This window comes from Chelonia mydas, chromosome 4 (genome assembly GCF_015237465.2).
Source record: "Chelonia mydas isolate rCheMyd1 chromosome 4, rCheMyd1.pri.v2, whole genome shotgun sequence".
Classification (NCBI taxonomy): Eukaryota; Metazoa; Chordata; order Testudines; family Cheloniidae; genus Chelonia; species Chelonia mydas.
The window spans coordinates 124,981,384-125,000,852 of NC_057852.1; the positions used below are offsets into that span (position 1 = coordinate 124,981,384).

Sequence of the window (19,469 nt, forward strand, 5' to 3'; positions counted from 1 at the left end):
GGACTTGGCACAACAGAAGTCCCTGCACTTGTGGGGGAGCACGGCGACTGATCTGGTCTAGCTCCCCTTGGAAGACAGTCACCCAAAGGGAGGGGTGAGGAGGAGATAGTCCCACAGAGCCAGGGGAGCGTGTATAAAGGGGTGGTACTGGGAACACACTCACTCTGTGCTGGGGGAGAGAGTGTGCCTCAGGAAACACAAACCCTCTAGGACCTGGACCTCTGGGGGTAAATGCCAACACTGATGTTTTGTTAACGTTACAACATCACTGGCTTTGTAGGCCATTGTCTGAATGGCAGGCTGAGGCCCTTCACTGAGGTATTCACTGTAGTTAGGTCAGAAGGATAAAAGGCTGAATCAGCGCAGCTGTGGCTCCAGGGAGTCTAGGTAATTCCGAACCTGACGTTTGACTGTCCCCTTTTGGAGGGATGGAGCTCAAAAGCCAGCCAAACTCTGGGAAACAGAATATCAGGCCCAAGTGATCCATGTGTTTCCAGTTTAAATCAACACTATCTTACAGCCTTTGACCAAACCCAAAAGAAGAATAAACAAAGAACAGGGTCAAATCTCAGTCCCAGAGGAGAATGAAAAGACCCTTTGCATCAGCTCCTAGATGTGGGAATAAAACGGCCCTTGCTGGCCCTTCAGTAGCATCAGTAAAAATAACTAGGGTCTAAAGCCTGGTACTGGAGGTCATGCCATTGCTGCTCAGAAGGGAGGGCAGCATTCGGCTCGTTTCCCCCGCTGTTTGTTTGAGAGCCATGCAGTTAATAAAGACCTCCAGTTACGATATGTGCTACTGCCTCGTGTGCAACTGGCAAATATAATGCGCTGGATTTTCAGCATTAGGAGAGTTTGGGGAATTAATCGATTCTGTCATTTCTCTTTAGGTGCGCACACTGAAATATCGCACATCAAAGCCTTGTGAGAGCTGCTTGTGGGATGTGGTACCAAGACTTTAGTGGTGATGAACCAGACAGGAAGATTAGGGTAATATGAAGAGCTCGTAGCCCTAGGATATGATTGTAAACAGTGCTGCTTTTGCAGAGCTAACAGCCCTGTCTCTCCATAAACTCAGAGGGAAAATGTTTTCTAACTGCTTCTCAGGCTATTGGTAAAGTGAAAAAGCACCCAACCGTTGCTGTGATATTTGAAGAAAAAAACAATGTTCCAGCTCAGGTAAACTGATCACTTTCTACATTGCGTTTGTTTCCCTCAAAGAAAGAGCTCTAAACATCCATGAGTCAGATCACAAATCGGTCGTCCCACCCTCCCAAACTACTCAGAGACTCAAAAGGATGCATAAGATAAGTAAATATTGTCACTGCTAGCTAAAATTAGCTTAGTACTCTTTGTACTGCCTTGGCCAAAATAGGCGCTTTATTGATTCACCTGCCAGAACGTCTGCCTATGGTCATGATGGTCTTGCTTAGACCTTGACTGTGATAATGTGCAGAATGCGTATGCAGGGATTGCACATGCCCAGTTGAGGGCAGCCACTCGTTGGCTGAGTCTTCTCACACTAGTTGGGGAACTAACAGTAGACAGAACTGATAAAAGAGGCACAAAGGGCAAAAGATTTGTTTTATTAGTCGGCTTACTAGTCCATGCTGAGACAGAGCATATAAAGCCAATCATCGCCAACCAGAAAGGTTATTTTTTAAAAAATTTGTCGTCTTGAAGTTTTACAGCCTTCACTTGGTGAATCTGGAGTCCCTACCAAAAACTGATAGACCTACATAGCTTACCTAGGCTTGGGAATACTGGAAATCCAAGTCCTGCAATCTTTCAATGTTCCAAAAGGCATGAAGAAAGATTTCTGGCTCCTGTATGATTTGTGAGACTGTAAAATGGAACCAGTTACGTGACAGTGAGCATCAGAAAGATCAGAGCAGCTCATTTCTTTTCATGCTTCCTAGACACGTGGAATAAATGGAATATCCTGAATACATCACCAGTGCAAGGGTGGAGGGTGGTGTTGAGGGACAGTAGTGTTGGGACAATGACTGCCCCTAATTTCCCATAGACAGAAATATCTGCACTACAATAAGTCTGAGTTTTGACCTTGTGAAGATGACTACTAATGTAAGTCAGAGCAGCCCTGAGATGTCTGTAACTCAGGCTGCACCAGTCCCCGGCTGGCCCCCAGAAGCCTGGGCGTCCAAAAGTCAATGTAAACCACATTGGCTTCCCTCACCCCCTTGTGTCCTGTGTGGCTCACAGCTCAGGTGGACCTGAGGATCTAGCCCTTGTGGGCCAAGTTCAGATCTGGTTTAAGTGAGTGAAAAAACACTGATCAGCACACACACATACACACACACAGTTGAAAAAGATGGGTGAAGAATACAGCGGGAGGAGGGCTAGAGAGAGACAGATGGATGAAGATGTACATTTGTTGTTATTTCATTTTTGTAAAAACTGTAATGTTTGTGTCTCTTTTCATTTTCACCCACATGGTATCATGCCAGTAGCTCCATTATCCAGTGTTGTTGTCATCCCTAATTATCAGAAAGCCTTCACGGCTGCACTGCGTAGGATCCTGTTCACTCTGTTTTTCACCACCTGCAGCAGCTGGATCCGCATCGGTAACCTCCCCATCTGCATGCCATTCCAACCAAAACAATAAAGCTAATCCTGTGGTAACAAAGTCCTTCGACTGCCTGAGAATGAAAGATTTATGTCCTTTAATACGTGTTTAGCCCCTCATTGTTCATTCATCGTGTTTGCCTAGAAGTTACGACTGTTCTCTCCATTTAATTTTTAGCCGTACCTCACTCCACGCCAGTAATACTGTAAAAGCATTGACTGTTTCCATGAATTCCCCAGTTCTTGGCAAGCGTAGTGTGTTGTGTGCATGGCTTGTCTTTATTGCATGAATATTTAGCACCACTTGCTCTTATGTTTTTGCAAGACCAGAAACGCTCCTTTAAAGCAAGGCAAAGTTTTAATCTGCCCGAGGCAGATGCTAGAGCTGGGGGCAAAGAATGAAAAATCCCAGCTGAAATGCATCTTATACAGTGCTCCTCACCTTGGCATCTGAGTGCCTAGGAATTATTAACCACATTTTATGGGGAGGAAACTGAGGCACAAAGTTGCTAAATGCCATGGCCAAGGTCACATCATGCTGTGTCTTGCCAAGGAAGAGTGATTGAGGTTAGGTTGGTCTTAACTGTGAGCTAGCTAAACCACATCTAAACTTGACCTTTCCCCTCATGCAGATGAAGGGTAAAAGCTGGGTGCAATTTTACTGGTCAAGTTGTAGGCGCCTGCAAGTCTAGAAATGATGAACTAAAATGGTGCTTAAAGCGTTACCCTGCATCTACACCAGAAATAAGGTCAATTTTAGGTCAGGCTTAGCTAGCTTATGTTAGAATCAGCAGGGGCTCGCGGATGCTGCATGAGCAGCTGAGGAGAACATTTTGAGCATGTTATAGCTTGAGTATGCGTGGGAGGAGCAGATGCATGAGAGGAGAAGGTGGAAGGGGTAGGTCCAGGCATACAAGAACCAAGCAAGTTCTAGCAGACACAAAATGATTTGGGGCCCAGCCCATCACCACTAATCAGACTTGGCAAGAAAAGGAGAGTGGCTACAGGGGCTCTTTTGGAGTCCTTCCATGCATGCTGCTCCCATTGAAAGCCGTGCGAGTTTTATTTGTACCACAGAAGGGCCAGCAGTTCAGCCTCTATCTATTCAGGGTCCAATCGAGCAAACACTTGCACATGTGCTTAAGTGAAGCCAATGGGATTTAAGCATGTGCTTAAGTGCTTTGCTGCATCGGAGCCTCGTAGCTATACAAGTCCGGTACCTATCACTGAGACTCTTACACTAATTAAAACCATCTAAATCAGGGGTGGTCAACCTGAGCCTGAGAAGGAGCCAGAATTTACCAATGTACATTGCCAAAGAGCCACAGTAATATGTCAGCAGCCTCCCATCAGCTCCCCCCGGCCCCTGCTCCCAGCACCTCCCGTCCACTGGCAGCCCTGCCTATCAGCGCCTCCCCCTCCCTCCCTGCACCTCCTGATCAGCTGTTTCGTGGCGTGCAGGGGGCTCGGGAGGGGGGGAGGAGGGGGAGGAGCAAGGGCATGGCAGGCTCAGGGAGAGGGGGGAGTGGGGGCAGGGCCCCCCGGCACATTGGAAAGTTGGCGTCTGTAGCTCCAGCCCCAGAGTCGGTGCCTATACAAGGAGCCCCATCTTAACTTCTGAAGAGCCGCATGTAGCTCCGGAGCCACAGGTTGGCCACCTCGATCTAAATATTTACTAAATGACTCTCTAAATGAGTCTGTAAAGTCACCTTTGCTCTGCTGCTGAAATTCCCCAGTGAGCAAAGACCCAATAAAAGACCAGAGACAGTAAATTGTATGCTGGGCCCTGCAGTGCACCCGGCTCGGGCAGTGGAGGGAATGCTGGTGGAACTGGCTCCCAGAGGCACGGGGTCGTCACTGAAAATACACAGCTGCTGCATTCCAGCGAAAAGCAAGAGCATCCCAGGGACTGGAAGTGCGGCCTCTAGTGACAGAGGGAAATGTGGTCTTGGTGCTAGTTCCAATTACCCTGAAAAAGAATAATAAAAAGGGACACTTTAAACAGCAACTTTCACTCAAAGATCCCAAAGCGCCTGACAGACTTTACAAAATTATCAGCAACTGCGCGGTTGGGGATCCCCACCTCTTAGCGCAGGGCAGCCCACCCTGGGGTATAAGCTAACAGCCTTTATTTATTGTTATTTATTCAAACTTTTACCGTGCTCAGTGAAAGAATGTTTCGTGGCCTGCTGCTGGGCACCCTCGACAAACTCCTCACAATTACTTCTCTGGAAATAAACGGGCTCCAGTGGCTAGCTAACTATAACAAAAGTTTTATCAGCCCCAACCACCACGCACCCCAGTCTTGTCCATTCCCCAACTCCCTAAGAGCCAGGGAGAAAACCAGGGCTTGAAGTGCGACCTGCAGGTTAGCAGACACAGGCGGTTATGGACTCACAGGGGAAGGACATTCAAAAAGCACGAGGCCCTAATGGAAAACACCCTGCAGGCAGGCCTCTCTTTTTTCCTGATGGAGCGGCTGTCCAGGTGGTGCTGCTGACCCCAGTAATGGCAGTGGCTCACAAGGAGCGAGGCAGTCACTTAGGCAGGTGGGTTCCAGGCCATAACTAATGTTTAAACAGTGCACTGCACCACCGCATAACAAGACACAAAGGGTGAGGAGAATGCCTTAGTCACCACAAGCCGCAGCGAACGGCTAGCGTTCCTGTAAACTCCTTGTGGGCGGGGACTCTCCAAGGTTAGTGTTTGGTCAAGGCTGAGCATGCTACTGGCTCTTCACAGATAATGGGCCACATCTGGCACTGCACTAGGGCAGCTTTGCAATGTCCCCACCCCGCGGCCCCGCATCTGCCAGCACAAAACTGCCCCAAAGCTGGCACTTCAGCCATTTGACGATTCTCCAGGTGGGTGGAGCTGAGGTGCAATAGTGGCTCCTACGTCACCATTGCAGAGGATGTTGCTGTGGAAACGCGGTATGGCTGGCCTCGTTCATGTACTGTGGTAATCTTTGGTTGCCAGAACCAGCTAGTAGTTTATAGCAGCCTTGGGACCGGTGGCCCCCAGGGCTGAGGGAGCGCAAAGGTGGTGTAAAGTCCTCTTTGTCCCTCCAGCCCCTTCCTGAGCTGTGCCAAGTGCACACGAAGACTGTACTTATCTAACCTGAGGCCTGCTTGTGCCTTCAGATGAATAGATTTTAAAGCGAGAAGGCCGCCATCTAGTTTGACTTCCTGCATTACAAAGGCCATAGAGCCGCACCCAGTAATTTCTGCTTCCAGCCCTTCACTTCTGTGTTGTTTTTAGAATGAGCGCCACGTACACTCCCATTCACAGCTGTTACTGTGTATCTGAGGGCTGAGCTTGGCCCTTGGAATTTAGCCAAGCCTAACAACCCTCAACACTTCTCACCTTATCCACTATTCATGATTCATCACCTCTACCAAAGAATGAGGAAAAGCGCCTAACCTTCATGAAACAATAGAAAGGAAAAATTGTGATGTTTGCATCTGACCATCAAGAGGTTATGGCACAAAATCAATGTACTCCACAGAAAAGCAAGCACCCTTTATTTATTTGTCCAACAATTCTGAGGTGTTAATCTGCAGCAAAGAAAATGAACGATGAAAGGCTAAGCTAGAAAAGGAACTGAAGCCAGGCAGGTGAATTTGGGCACCTAGCCACGAGTAGAGCATATGGGTGCATGTTTCTCAGTGTTTATTACCTTTTACTAAAGAGTAGGGCTTGTGAACGTGCCACTGAAATTGTTTTTTTGATGGAACATTGGGTTTTGAAGAAAATGAAATTTTTCACAAAAACTCTCTGCTTTCCATGGGAAATGTTGACTTTTTGTCAAATAAGCAGCTAATTGGTAAGTCTAGATGCGCTCTAAGGCCAAGATTTTCAAACCAGGTGAGTAAACTTAGGCAATCTTGGTCCAGAGCCTCAACGGTACATAGGCACCTAACCCCCATTGACATCAAAATACCTAAATACCTTTGGGAAGCCAGGCCTTGGCCTCGGCTAAATTTTGGAAAAGCCCCCAAGCCAGTTAGCAGCCTAGGGCTTTACCAGAAAGCTCTACTTATTTAGACACCTAAATAAAGGCAGCAACTTCTTCCAAAGTGCTGAGCAAACCCCAGCACACAATCAAGTCAACTGGAGCTGCACATGCTCAGCCACGTTGAAAATTGTCCCGCTTCTATTTGGCTGCCTAACTGTAGGTTTGCCCATTTTGGTGTAGGATTAATGTGGTTGACATATAAAGCCAAGAAAGAAAATATTAGGCCACGAGCGGTGCCCGAGCAGAGGAGATTGCCAGGGTTTATTGACGTTTAAGGGCCTCCCTAGGCGTGTTGAGCACACTTCTAAAGCAGACCTAAAATTCATTTGCGTTTCTGAGCTGTGCTCCTTGGTATTTATGATGTTGTCTGACTACGGCATTATAATGCCTCATTATTGATAAATTATTATGAAACAAATTGAATTTTGAGAGATAATTCAAGCAATCTGGTTGGCTAATGTACAGGGCATTAATCCTCTTGAACTAGCCTGTACATACTAATTGAGTCGGCATGGCTCATTTAAAAAAAAAAGAGCGACTACCATACACCTATAGATTTATTTCCTTTTGTCAGATTATAATATAGTGATAACCAGTTCAGCACAGGATGTTTCCTTAGTGCCCTGCTGGGGCTAATGGCTTTGACTTTGCCTCTGGCCACATACATTCCTTCTACCCAGTTATTAATCCCTAAGAAATGTCCTCTGCCTTAATCATCAGTGCTTTTAACTCCATACCACCATTGGGAGGGGCGCCTTTCCTGATACAGATAAAATCTGCTTAGTGATGACTTGGGTGAAACCCAGGATTTTAATGTTATTTGGCTTGTGCTCTGTGTCCTTGACGTCAGCTAAGAGTAGCGCCAGTGTAATAATAATTTCATAATGGATCTTACCGAACGAACGTAGGTGGGAAGCTGACATCCTTTGCACAAACCTGGGATTGCAATGAAGGAGGGAGACAGTTAACGAGGTAGGTAGCAGGCGTCTTTCATGTTATTTCCTGCCACTGGAGCGTCCCTCCTGTTTGTGCATGTGGATATGGTATGCGGACACTGGAGCCTGGCAACTAAATAATGGGTAGGGACCTACCAAATTCACGGTGCGTTTTGGTCAATTTCACGGTCATAGGATTTTAAGAATAATACATTTCATGAGTTCAGGTATTTAAATCTGAAATTTCACGGTGTTGTAACTATAGGGGTCCTACCCAAAAGAGAGTAGTGGGAGGGGCTGGAAAGATTATTGTAGGGGGGGTCATGGGATTGTCACCCTTCTGCACTGCTGTTGTCGGTGGGGCTGCCTTCAGAGCTGGGCAGCCAGAGAGCAGCAGCTGCTGGCCGGGAGCGCAGCTCAGAAGGCAGCTCCACCGCCAGCAGCAGCGCAGAAATAAGGCTGACCTGGTATGATATTGCCACCCTTACTTCTGCGCTGCGGCCTTCAGACCTGGGCCCTTGTCCAGTAACCACCACGCTCTGGCCACCCAGCTCTGAAGGCAGTGCTGAAGTAAGGCTGGCAATACGACAACCCGCTTACAATAACCTTGCAACCCCCTCAGCAACCCCCTTCTGGGTCGGGACCCTCAGTTTGAAAACCGCTGGTCTCCCCTGTGAAATCTGTGTAGTACAGGGTAAAAGTACCTAAAAGGCCAGATTTCTCTGGGGAGACCAGATTGCACGGTCCGTGATGCGTTTTTCATGGTCATGAATTTGGTAGGGTCCTAATGATGGAACAGGGTGTCAGAACTCTGAGTCCTATTCCCAATTCTTCTACTAGCACACTATGTAACCTTTGGCCAAGTTGCTTTGGTGCATTCCCTAATGTCAAACTTGTACTCCAAAGCAAAACCTTAATAGTGCCCTCGGTAGTGTTAAGGGAGACTAACTTCCCAAATCCATGGAATGGGTGACGGTCGCTGGCGCTGATCTATTGCTGTAAAAGCATATGAGCTCACTGTTAAGGATCTGTGTTAGAATGCAAGTTTGAAGCTGGGGCCCATGCCCGGGGGCCCCGGCCAATTTGGGGGCCCACCGCAGGAACATCAGAACTCTGGCCCTGCCCCCTGCTCCTCCTCTTCCCCTGAAGCTCCGCCACCCTGCCAGAGCTGGAAGTTGGAGCCTGGCTGTGGTAGGAGGAGCATATTCCCTTGCTCTCCCATATGGAGCTGGCCCAAGCCCCTCCCCCCCATCCCTTGTGTGGCTGGCCCAAACCCTGTCGCTCACCCCCTCTTGCCTCCAATCCACTTTTTCAGCAAAACAGGGCATTTGTCCCACCTGATCATCAGTTGGCAAGAGCAAATGGGACAAATGCCAAGTTTTGCCAAAAAAAAAAAATATCAGGATGTCTGGTACTAAAACAGGACATATGGTCACCCTAAGCTGTGGTAAGAGCCGCCCAGGGAGCCTGGGCAGCTGTGGGGAGCCCCGGACCCTCCATCTGCCCTGAGCGGTGGGCTTGGGGGGCCTCAGAAAAGCCCATGTCCCTGCCCCACAGGGCATGCCTCCCAGGGCAGGTGGAGGGTCCAGGACTCCCCCCAGCAGCCCAGGCTACGCGGGCAGTTCTTACCATGGCTTGGCTCCGATCAGGCCAGTGGGCAGGGCCTTGGGGGAAGAGGAGAAGCAGGGGGTGGGGCCCAATGGTGGGAGAGCTGTTGGGGGGCCCAAATGTTCTTTGTGCTCAGGGCCCCAATAAATCTATATCTGCCTTTGTAAACACCTGTCATGGACGGTCTAGATAATACTTAGTCCTGCTTTGAGTGCAGGGGAGTTGACTATGGAAAAAAACCTCTCGAGGTCCCTTCCAGACCTACGATTCTGTAATTAGCATTCATTCAGTAGTGTCTATTGAGGATGCAGCATCCGGGCGTCTAAGTGCAAGGTGCGTGTTGATCAATGGCATGCATAGATTCCAAGCCCAGAAGGGCCCATTATGATCATTCTAGTCTGATCTTCTGCATAACCCAGGCCACAGAACTTCCTCTAAACAATGCCTAGAGTCTATGTTTTAGAAAAAACAGCCCATCTTTATTTAAAAATGGTCAGTGATGGAGAATCCACCACGACCCTTATTAAATTGTTCCAGTGGTTAATTGCCCTCATTGTTAAAAATGTACACCTTATTTCCAGTCTGAATTTGACTACCTTCAACTTCCAGCCCTTGGTGCACGTTATACCTTTCTCTGCTAGATTCAGGTGCCCATTATTACATATATGTTCCCCATGTAGGTACTTGCAGACTGTAATCAAGTCACCCCTTAACCTTCTTTCAGTGGTTCTCAAACTGTGGGTCGGGACCCCATTTTAATGGGGGTCACCAGGGCTGGCGTTAGACTTCGTGGGGCCTGGGGCTGAAGCCGATACACAAGAGCTTCAGCCCTGAGCTGCGGGGCTCTGGTTACAGTACCCTCCCCACCCCAACCCAGGGCTGAAGCCCTAGGGCTTTGGCTTTGCCCCACCCCACATTTCCCGGGTAGTGGGGCTTGGGCTTGGGCTTTTGCTACCCCGTGTATGGTGGTGGGGCTTTGGTCCCCGCTCCTGTGGTCGTGTAGTAAATTTTATTTTCAGAAGGGGGGGGGTCATGGAGCAATGAAGTTTGAGACCCGTTGAGCTAAATAGATTGAGCTCTTATAGAGATAGACTCAAAGGCATATTTTCTAAGCCTTTAATCATTCTCATGGCTCATCTCGGAACCTTCTCCAGTTTATAAGCTTCTGCCAGTGGAGGCTTGGAGCTGCAGGGTTCCCCACCGCCCATGGGAGCTTGGAGCTCCAGGGTCCCCCCGCTGCCCATGGGGCCCCCCACTGCCCACAGCAGCTTGGAGCTCCTGTGGGGTTCCCGCTGCCTTGGGCACCAGGGGTACCCTGCAGCTCCCAGCCACTGCCCACGGTGCGGGGACCCTGCAGCTCCCAGAAGCCACAGACTGGAATCACGGAGGTCTCTGGAAGTCATGGATTCCGTGACTTCCGCAACCTCCATGACAAAACAGTAGCCTTTCTGATAAGGCAAAACTACATTGCAGAAGTTATTGTAGGTGAGGGGAAGATGGTGGTTTTAGCAGCTGAATAGGGAGCTGTTGGGGCATCTGGCCTCTGAAGAGGGGTGGGAGGCAATTTGGCTAAGCACATTCATTGGCTGTTTCTGCTAAAAATGATCAGAAGTGAAATTGCTGATAATGCCAAGCTGAAGTTAATTGGTTAGTTTTTAATTTTAAGTGTTACCTCAGCTTAGTTTCTATTTTTTTAACACAGCCTATTTCCCCACGAGTGCATTTCCTCTTCTTCTCCGCCTCTTGCCCAAGCCCTGAGGGTTCTTCCTCTGCCCCAACTCCAAACCCATAGGTCCTTCCTTCCTCCACTCCTCCATTAGGATGTATGACTGTACGGTCATAGAAGCAGCTGAGATTCCCTCTGGTTGCCGAGTGCAGGAAGCAGCAGCTACAGGAAGCATCCTCTCCATGTCCACGGTGACTGACACATGCACATGAAGGCTGGGCTGTCTGCCGGATACATCAGCCTCCAGGCCCTCCTATTCTGGCTATATATGTCCAGTGGGAGGCCCCATTACATTGGACTGGACATGGGAGAAGAAGGGAATGCAGCCCCCCCTCTGGCAGTCCAGGGTGCAGTGCAGACCAATGAGGGGCTGTCTTAGCCCTGCCCTGCAACCTTGGGTGCTTTACGATGCCTTGCTTCAGTAGCTCCCAGATTGGCAGCCCACAAACTGCCTTCCAGCATGCAAATCACACCTTGAGTGTCTGTGTGCAACTGCAGCATGCCAGCCACACTCTGGCTTTTACCAGTTTTGATTACTTCTGCAGAGTGACCCCAACACACTCCCACTCCTGGATTTCTCCCCCCTCCAAATGTATGTTCTGTACTGTCCAGCCATCTTCTGGAAAGCCCAGAGCTATTTGGTCCATTGTTCCTTCAAGGGAATAATACACATAAGAATGGCCATAATGGGTCAGACCTTTGGTCAGTCTAGCCTAGTATCCTGTCTTCTGACAGCGGAGCACGTCAGAGGGAATGAACAGAACAGGGCAATTTCAAATGATCCATTCCTTGTCATCTACTCCCAGCTTCTAGCAGTCAGAGGCTAGGGATACCCACAGCATGGGGTTGTATCCCTGACCGTTTAGACTAATAGCCATTGAGGGACCTATTCATGAATTTATTTCTTTTTAAACCCAGTTATAGTTTTGCCCCTCACAGCATCCCTTGGCAATGAGTTCCACAGGTTAACTGTCTGTTGTGTGAAGTAGTACTTCCTTTTGTTTGTTTTAAACCTGCTGCCTATTAATTTCATTGCGTGATCCCTGGTTCTCATGTTATGTGAAGGGGTAAACAACACTTCCTTATTCACTTTCTCAACACCATTCATGATTTTATAGACCTCTCTCTTATCACCCTTAGTCATCTGTTTTCCAAGCTTAAGAGTCCCGGCCGTTTGAATCTCTCCTCATATGGAAACTGTTCCATACCCTTAATCATTTTTGTTGCCCTTCTCTCTGCCTTTTCCGATTCTAATGATCTTTTTTGAGCTGGGATGACCAGAACTGCACACAGCATTCCAGGAATGGGCTACCATGGATTTATATAGTGGCATTATGATCTTTACTGTTTTATTATCTATCCCTTTCCTAATGGTTCCGAACATTGTTAGATTTTTTGACTGCCACTGCACATTAAGCAGATGTTTTCCGGGAACTATCCACAGTGACTCCAAGATCTCATTCTTGAGCGGGAAAGCTAGTTTAGATCCAATCATTTTGTATGTATAATTGGGACTATGTTTTCCACAACAACTTGCCACCTTAAACAGAGTAACCCACATAATTAACTTAAATTTTGCCATTGCTGTATGTAATTGATTACTTTGACCAATTTTAGCTCTCATCTGTGTTTCTTTCTTCTTATGAATAAACCTTTAGATTTTAGATTCTAAAGGACTGGCAACAGCGTAATTTGTGGATAAGATCTGACTTGTATATTGACCTGGGTGTGGGGCTTAGTCCCTTGGGATCGGGAGAACCTTTTTTCTTTTACTGGGGTATTGGTTTTCATTACCATTCATCCCCATAAGGAGTGGTGCTGGTGGTGATACTAGGAAACTGGAGTGTTTGAGGGAATAGCTTATATGACTTCTGGTTAGCCAGTCGGGTAAAACCAAAGTCCTCTCTGTTTGGCTGGTTTGGTGGATCTTAGTAGTAAAGGAACCCCAGCCTTGGGCTGTTACTGCCCTGTTCTTAGCAATTTGTCCTGAACTGATACTCTCAGTAGTGTCCTGCCAAAGGCCGCTTCATTACAGCTGGCATGCAGAAAGCCTTAGGGTGTTCATCTTTGTATGTCCCCCTGCATCCATGGTGCTGTAGACCCAAATTCATCAAATCAACACCAGTGGAGCTATGCCAATTTACACCCACTGAGAATCTGGCCCCTCAGGATCTGGCCTATGGGGAATTGCAGGTGCTTACCCAGATCTGGCCCATTAAGGTTAATTATTTTGTTTGTTTTTACTGCATTCATCATCCTAATGGAGGAATAACAGTCCCTTTTCTCCCATCACTCCCTCTAAAATTCCCTCGCTCATCTGGGATTTTTTTAAAGCCCCTATTTATACACAAATATTTTAAAATAACACTTATGAATCAAATCCACAGGCAGGCCTCCTGTTCCTTCTGTTTGTCACTTTGAGAACACAATACAATGACACAACATTCCCTTCCAGACTTGTCTCGTTGATGTGCTCTCATTGATCACACATTATCAGAGTGACAGCTGGCAGTAGCAAGAGGCCATGAGCCAGATCTGCACAGTACATTTTATTGACAAATATGTCTCTCTTAAAAAGAAGATAGGTCGATAGAGAAGCCAAGGGATTTCCCCCTCTCCCCACCCCAATAGCTAGAATGATTCATTAGCAAAATAACGCAGACGCAGTTTTACAAATCACTGGCAAACACAGAGCTCCACCTCACATTCCCTATACGGGTAACATTTCCATGGGTTTCATTGAGAGAGTTTTATCTGACAACGGATGGAGTCAGAGCTGCAAGATTTGGTCTCTAAACAAAGAGGAATCACGTCTCCATTTGCTTTAGTTAGGCAGGGCCTGATCCTGAAAGGTAAGGAGTATGTGCAACTTCCACTGAAGCCAAATGGGAGTTGCAAATGCTAACCATGTCTTAGGATCAGGCTCTCAGCCGGGCAATGATTGTCACCCGACTGGAGTCAACATGCAGCCAGTGCTTTACCCAGAGGAAAGTTGAAATGGTCTTATCTAAATCCTACTATGGATAAATGTTCTGCCCTTTGAAAAGAGACTCCAGTCACCATGCTGGTGATGTCCAGTGTGAAATACAAGCTGCCCACAAACCTGCATGGGTAGCTGGTGAAACATTTTTTGTGAAAAATTTGGCAACTCCCTCACCCTTTTATTAAACTGAAATTCCAAACAGTTTCAAACAGCTGTTTGAAATTTAAAAGAAAGAGGGAAGAAGTTTTTGTGAAAATGTTTGTGAAAAATTCTTTTGTTTTTTCATAAAAATTTCTCATTTCAGCAAAAACAAATAATTGAAAAACTGAAATTCAGCTTCCTCTGCCTGATTTGATCTCCTGAAGCATGAACCTAACTTGGGCTATCTTAGCTCCGGCTCAGTTTCTGCAGTATGTTCCAAATGAGTGATAAACAGATAATTTTTGATCATTGTCTTCAGTGCTTTGGCCTGCCTAGCAACTTGCTGCCCATGGTATTCGCCTCAGAAACAGCTCACAGTTGCAGCAAATGCAACAGCAAAATCTTGATGTTACTGCTGTCTTGCTGAAATTGCATTATAAAATTTGAAAATCTCTCTTGAACTACATTCAAACCGTTTAGACAGGAATAATCTTTGAGTTCCAGACCAGCAATCTCAAGGATGTGGCTGACGCAGTGCATGACTCAGGAAGAGTATTGAACAGCTGACTCTAGCTCAGCTACAGACCTTGGTGTTCTTAACAAACAAGTTATTGGGGCACTTGTAGTGTATGACTGAGAGTTGCAAGGGAACTGTCCAAGGTCAGAGTAGTGAGAGGTCACCAAAGGTTGCCCTTAAAAACACAAACACAAATCCTCTCTGAGGGGTTCATAGAATCATAGAAGACTAAGGTTGAAAGAGACCTCAGGAAGTCGTCTAGTCCAACCCCCTTCTCACAGATTTCTTTTGGCCCAATCCTCCAATTTGTCTAGGTCATGCTGGACTCTATCCCTACCCTCCAGCATATCTACCTCTCCCCACAGCTTAGTGTCATCTGTGAACTTGCTGAGGGTGCAATCCATCCCATCATCCAGATCATTAATAAAGATATTGAACAAAACCGGCCCCAGGAACAACCCCTGGGGAATTCCACTTGATACCGGCTGCCAACTAGACATCGAGCCGTTGATCACTACCCGTTGAGCCCACAATCTATCTTTCTATCCACCTTATAGTCCATTCATCCAATCCATACTTTTTTAACTTGCTGTCAAGAATACTGTGGGAGACCATATCAAAAGCTTTGGTAAAGTCAAGATATATGACGTCCACCACTTTCCCCATACCCACAGAGCCAGTTATCTCATCATAGAAGGCAATTAGGTTGGTCAGGCATAACTTGCCCTTGGTGAATCCATGTTGACTGTTCCTGATCACCTTTCTCTCCTGCAAGTGGTTCAAAATGGTTTCCTTGAGGATCTGCTTCATGATTTTTCCAGGGACTGAGGTGAGGCTGACCAGTCTATAGATCCCTGGGTTCTCCTTCTTCCCGTTTTTAAAGGTGGGCACTATATTTGCCTTTTTCCAATTGTCTGGGACCTCCCCCGATCACCATGAGCTTTCTGGTTCATTTTAGGAGCTCTTTGATTTAATCAGAAGGATACAACTTCGGCAAGTGTCTCTGGCTGCATTCCTGCCCTACGCCAGACTCCATAACCAAAAAATACACAAACTAAACAGGGTAGCTCTTAGGTTTTCTCAAAGCTGCATTGGTTTCAGGGCAGCACAATCCCCTGCCTGCCTCTTCTCTGGAAGTAACCAGCCCCCTCTTTAAGGTGCCCTAACTAGCTCTGAGCTGGACATACTTTCCTGACCTATGAATCCTAGCTGAGGATTAGCCCCTGAAATCCAGTGACCTACCTGGCAAGGCATCCTCTTAATGACCCCTCCAGGGCAAGGTTCAGTGAGGCCTCAGGGGGTCACCAAAAGATCTGTATGGCTCACCACAGCACACTAATCTGGGAAGGTCTAGCTACAATGAGTGAAGCAGGAGAAGATTTAAACAACAGCAGTTCATTAAAAAAGTGAGAGTTAATCCATCCCTATCTGATTATTTTGCTAACCCACTCAACAGGACTTCACAATGTTCTCATGGCTGTGGGGGGCTGAGTTAGTTATTTGGCAGAGATCCAAGCTTTAGATCAAAATCCCTCCAAGTTACTTAAGGAAAGCACTAATATATATATATTTTTAAATTGTATCCCATCTCAGAAACATGTAGTTTAAAAAAGGGAAGAAGGAGGATCCTGGGAACTACAGGCCAGTCAACCTCACCTCAGTCCCTGGAAAAATCATGGAGCAGGTCCTCAAGGAATCAATCCTGAAGCACTTACACGAGAGGAAAGTGATCAGGAACAGTCAGCATGGATTCACCAAAGGAAGGTCATGTCTGACTAATCTAATCGCCTTCTATGATGAGATTACTGGTTCTGTGGATGAAGGGAAAGCAGTGGATGTATTGTTTCTTGACTTTAGCAAAGCTTTTGACACAGTCTCCCACAGTATTCTTGTCAGCAAGTTAAAGAAGTATGGGCTGGATGAATGCACTATAAGGTGGGTAGAAAATTGGCTAGATTGTTGGGCTCAACAGGTAGTGATCAATGGCTCCATGTCTAGATGACAGCCGGTATCAAGTGGAGTGCCCCAAGGGTCGGTCCTGGGGCCGGTTTTGTTCAATATCTTCATAAATGATCTGGAGGATGGTGTGGATTGCACTCTCAGCAAATTTGCGAATGATACTAAACTAGGAGGAGTGGTAGATACGGTGGCAGGTAGGGATAGGATACAGAGGGACCTAGACAAATTGGAGGATTGGGCCAAAAGAAATCTGATGAGGTTCAACAAGGATAAGTGCAGGGTCCTGCACTTAGGATGGAAGAATCCAATGCTCGGCTACAGACTAGGGACTGAATGGCTAGGCAGCAGTTCTGCGGAAAAGGACCTAGGGGTGACAGTGGACGAGAAGCTGGATATGAGTCAACAGTGTGCCCTTGTTGCCAAGAAGGCCAATGGCATTTTGGGATGTATAAGTAGGGGCATAGCCAGCAGATCGAGGGACATGATCGTTCCCCTCTATTCGACATTGGTGAGGCCTCATCTGGAGTACTGTGTCCAGTTTTGGGCCCCACACTACAAGAAGGATGTGGAAAAATTGGAGAGAGTCCAGCGAAGGGCAACAAAAATGATTAGGGGTCTGGAACACATGACTTATGAGGAGAGGCTGAGGGAACTGGGATTGTTTAGTCTGCAGAAGAGAAGAATGAGGGGGGATTTGATAGCTGCTTTCAACTACCTGAGAGGTGGTTCCAAAGAGGATGGTTCTAGACTATTCTCAGTGGTAGAAGATGACAGGACAAGGAGTAATGGTCTCAAGTTGCAGTGGGGGAGGTTTAGGTTGGATATTAGGAAAAACTTTTTCACTAGGAGGGTGGTGAAACACTGGAATGTGTTACCTAGGGAGGTGGTAGAATCTCCTTCCTTAGAAGTTTTTAAGGTCAGGCTTGACAAAGCCCTGGCTGGGATGATTTAATTGGGGATTGGTCCTGCTTTGAGCAGGGGGTTGGACTAGATGACCTCTTGAGGTCCCTTCCAACCCTGATATTCTATGATTCTATGATAGTCATGGGATCTCTTTCTTGTCCATGTAGACTTAATTCTCACCATAAATACATTACCCCAAAGTTTTGAATGAAAGAGCTTAATGTTAGGCACCTGTCTATATTTAAGCACCTAAATAAGTCACCTGTTCTTTGGGGTGCTGAGCACCCACAGGTCCCATTGAAATTATTGCTGTCCTTCTGCCCCAGAGAAAACTCTTTAGCACTAGTTGTTTTGGCGGTGAACCGGGACCAGCGTTTGGACTAGGCCTACCTGTGTTTTGCAGCATGCTGCATCACATCCACACACAAACACTGCCTTCAACTACTGCTGTACTAGTGCATTGTGGGACTCCCACAGTTCCAGCATATCTCCCCAGAGCAGAGGGTTGTGGGGAAAGTTTCAAAGCAATGTGGGACCTGAAAGCTATTCAAGGAGATTGTTGTCAATATCCCATAGCATCACTGCTCCCATTGTCTGCATTGACATTAACATGGAGTGCACCCCAGAGGAGTTGAGGGAAATCTATGTTCTACAAGCCGTATTTCTGGCTGGATTTGGATGTTACGGAATCACCTGGTCACTGATGGGCAGTGACAGGGAAGAGTGGAATTCTTGAGGACAATGAATGCCAGGGCCAGAACTTAACTTGCTACCAGTATCTTCTTCTCATGCAAGTGATTTCTTCCAGTGACTGGTTCAGTTCTGCCAGTGGAACCACCCAGGACCGCAGTCCAGGAGTATACCTTCACAAAGCAACTTAGCACAGTGGCATAGGATGGATGCATTGCTTTCCCTCTCTGCTGCCTGTACTGTCTTTGGATCCAGAAGGTGTCCACATCCATTGATGCACTGGTGCTCCTGGTGGTAAGTCTCCCATTGTTTTGTTTTCTTTTGACTCTCCATCTGTATTGGCAGTGCTGGTCTATTTATCTCCATGCAGGCTCAATAAACAGATGGGCACAGTTAGCCTTCTTTACCTCCTGCTCTGCCTCTCTCTTCCCGCTTCCGCACCTTCAGCAGCTCAGTCTCCTTTTCATATCACTCTGTACGTTGGGGAAACTGTCATTCCTCATCACGCAAAGGCTGGTAAGTTGCATTCTCGTGTGTCCCATCCCTTATGTGTATTGACCTGATTGACCTTGGTTATCTCCTCCTTTTTGACAACGGTCTCTGAGGAAGAAAGGGGGGAATGAGAATAAATCAGTTATTGGTGGGGTGACAGTTATTTCAACGCAGTTATTTACCTCCTTGTTTGTTTCAAGGAGGCAGTGTGGGAAAGATAAGAAGCCGCCATTCATGAACACAATACAAGGTATCTTTGTCTGAATTCCACCATTATTTCCCACTGAGTATTTTCCACCTCCACTCTATCTGATACCCTGGTGGCTGCTCAGAATGAGACACAGAGCACAAAAAAATCATGATCAATGTCCTTTTTAAAAGAAAATGGGGCTTTCATTGAGGTGATAGAGTGGGATGTGACTGTATCAAACTCCATATTGGAAGTTAAGTGGAAATCCAGCTAGGCACTTATCTGCACCGTTAGGTGCCAAAATAGCTTTCAAAATCTGGCCTAAGTCCCATTTTCAAAAGGGACTCAGGCCCTTTGGTGCCTAAGTCACATTGACTTTAGTTGAGATTTAGGACTAGTTTAGACAGTTTTTGTACTGATATAACGATGTCAATTTGGGGTGCAATAGTTTACTGATATATTATAGCAGTACAACTCCTAGCATGGACACAGTATACCTTATTCCCCTTCCTGAAGCTAAACCAGTATAAGCCCCTTTATACTGTTGTAATTGCGTCACCACTACTAAACTGGTATAATTTAAAGCGGAACAACTTCTGTATGTAGACAAGGCCTTAGACTCCTAAGTGTCCAAGTCTCTTTTGTTGAAGAGGCTCTAAAAATCGCGTAGGCACTTCAAAATATTTTACTCAATTACATTAATCACTAAAATCCTCTTTGA

General features: G+C 46.7%; 1 long non-coding RNA gene across 8 annotated transcripts in view; it reads left to right on the plus strand.

The window, feature by feature from the left end:
• The window catches only part of LOC119566146, a 161,672-nt gene that overhangs the window by 136,731 nt on the left and 5,472 nt on the right, over positions 1-19,469 (plus strand). For 7 of the 8 annotated variants that reach the window (XR_006290227.1, XR_006290225.1, XR_006290224.1 and 4 more), the window contains one exon: positions 891-2,647. This is a non-coding gene — a long non-coding RNA (uncharacterized LOC119566146). Of the gene's footprint in view, positions 1-890; positions 2,648-18,184; positions 18,361-19,469 lie in introns of those variants that run through there. The other variant, XR_006290232.1, reaches the window with a different exon arrangement.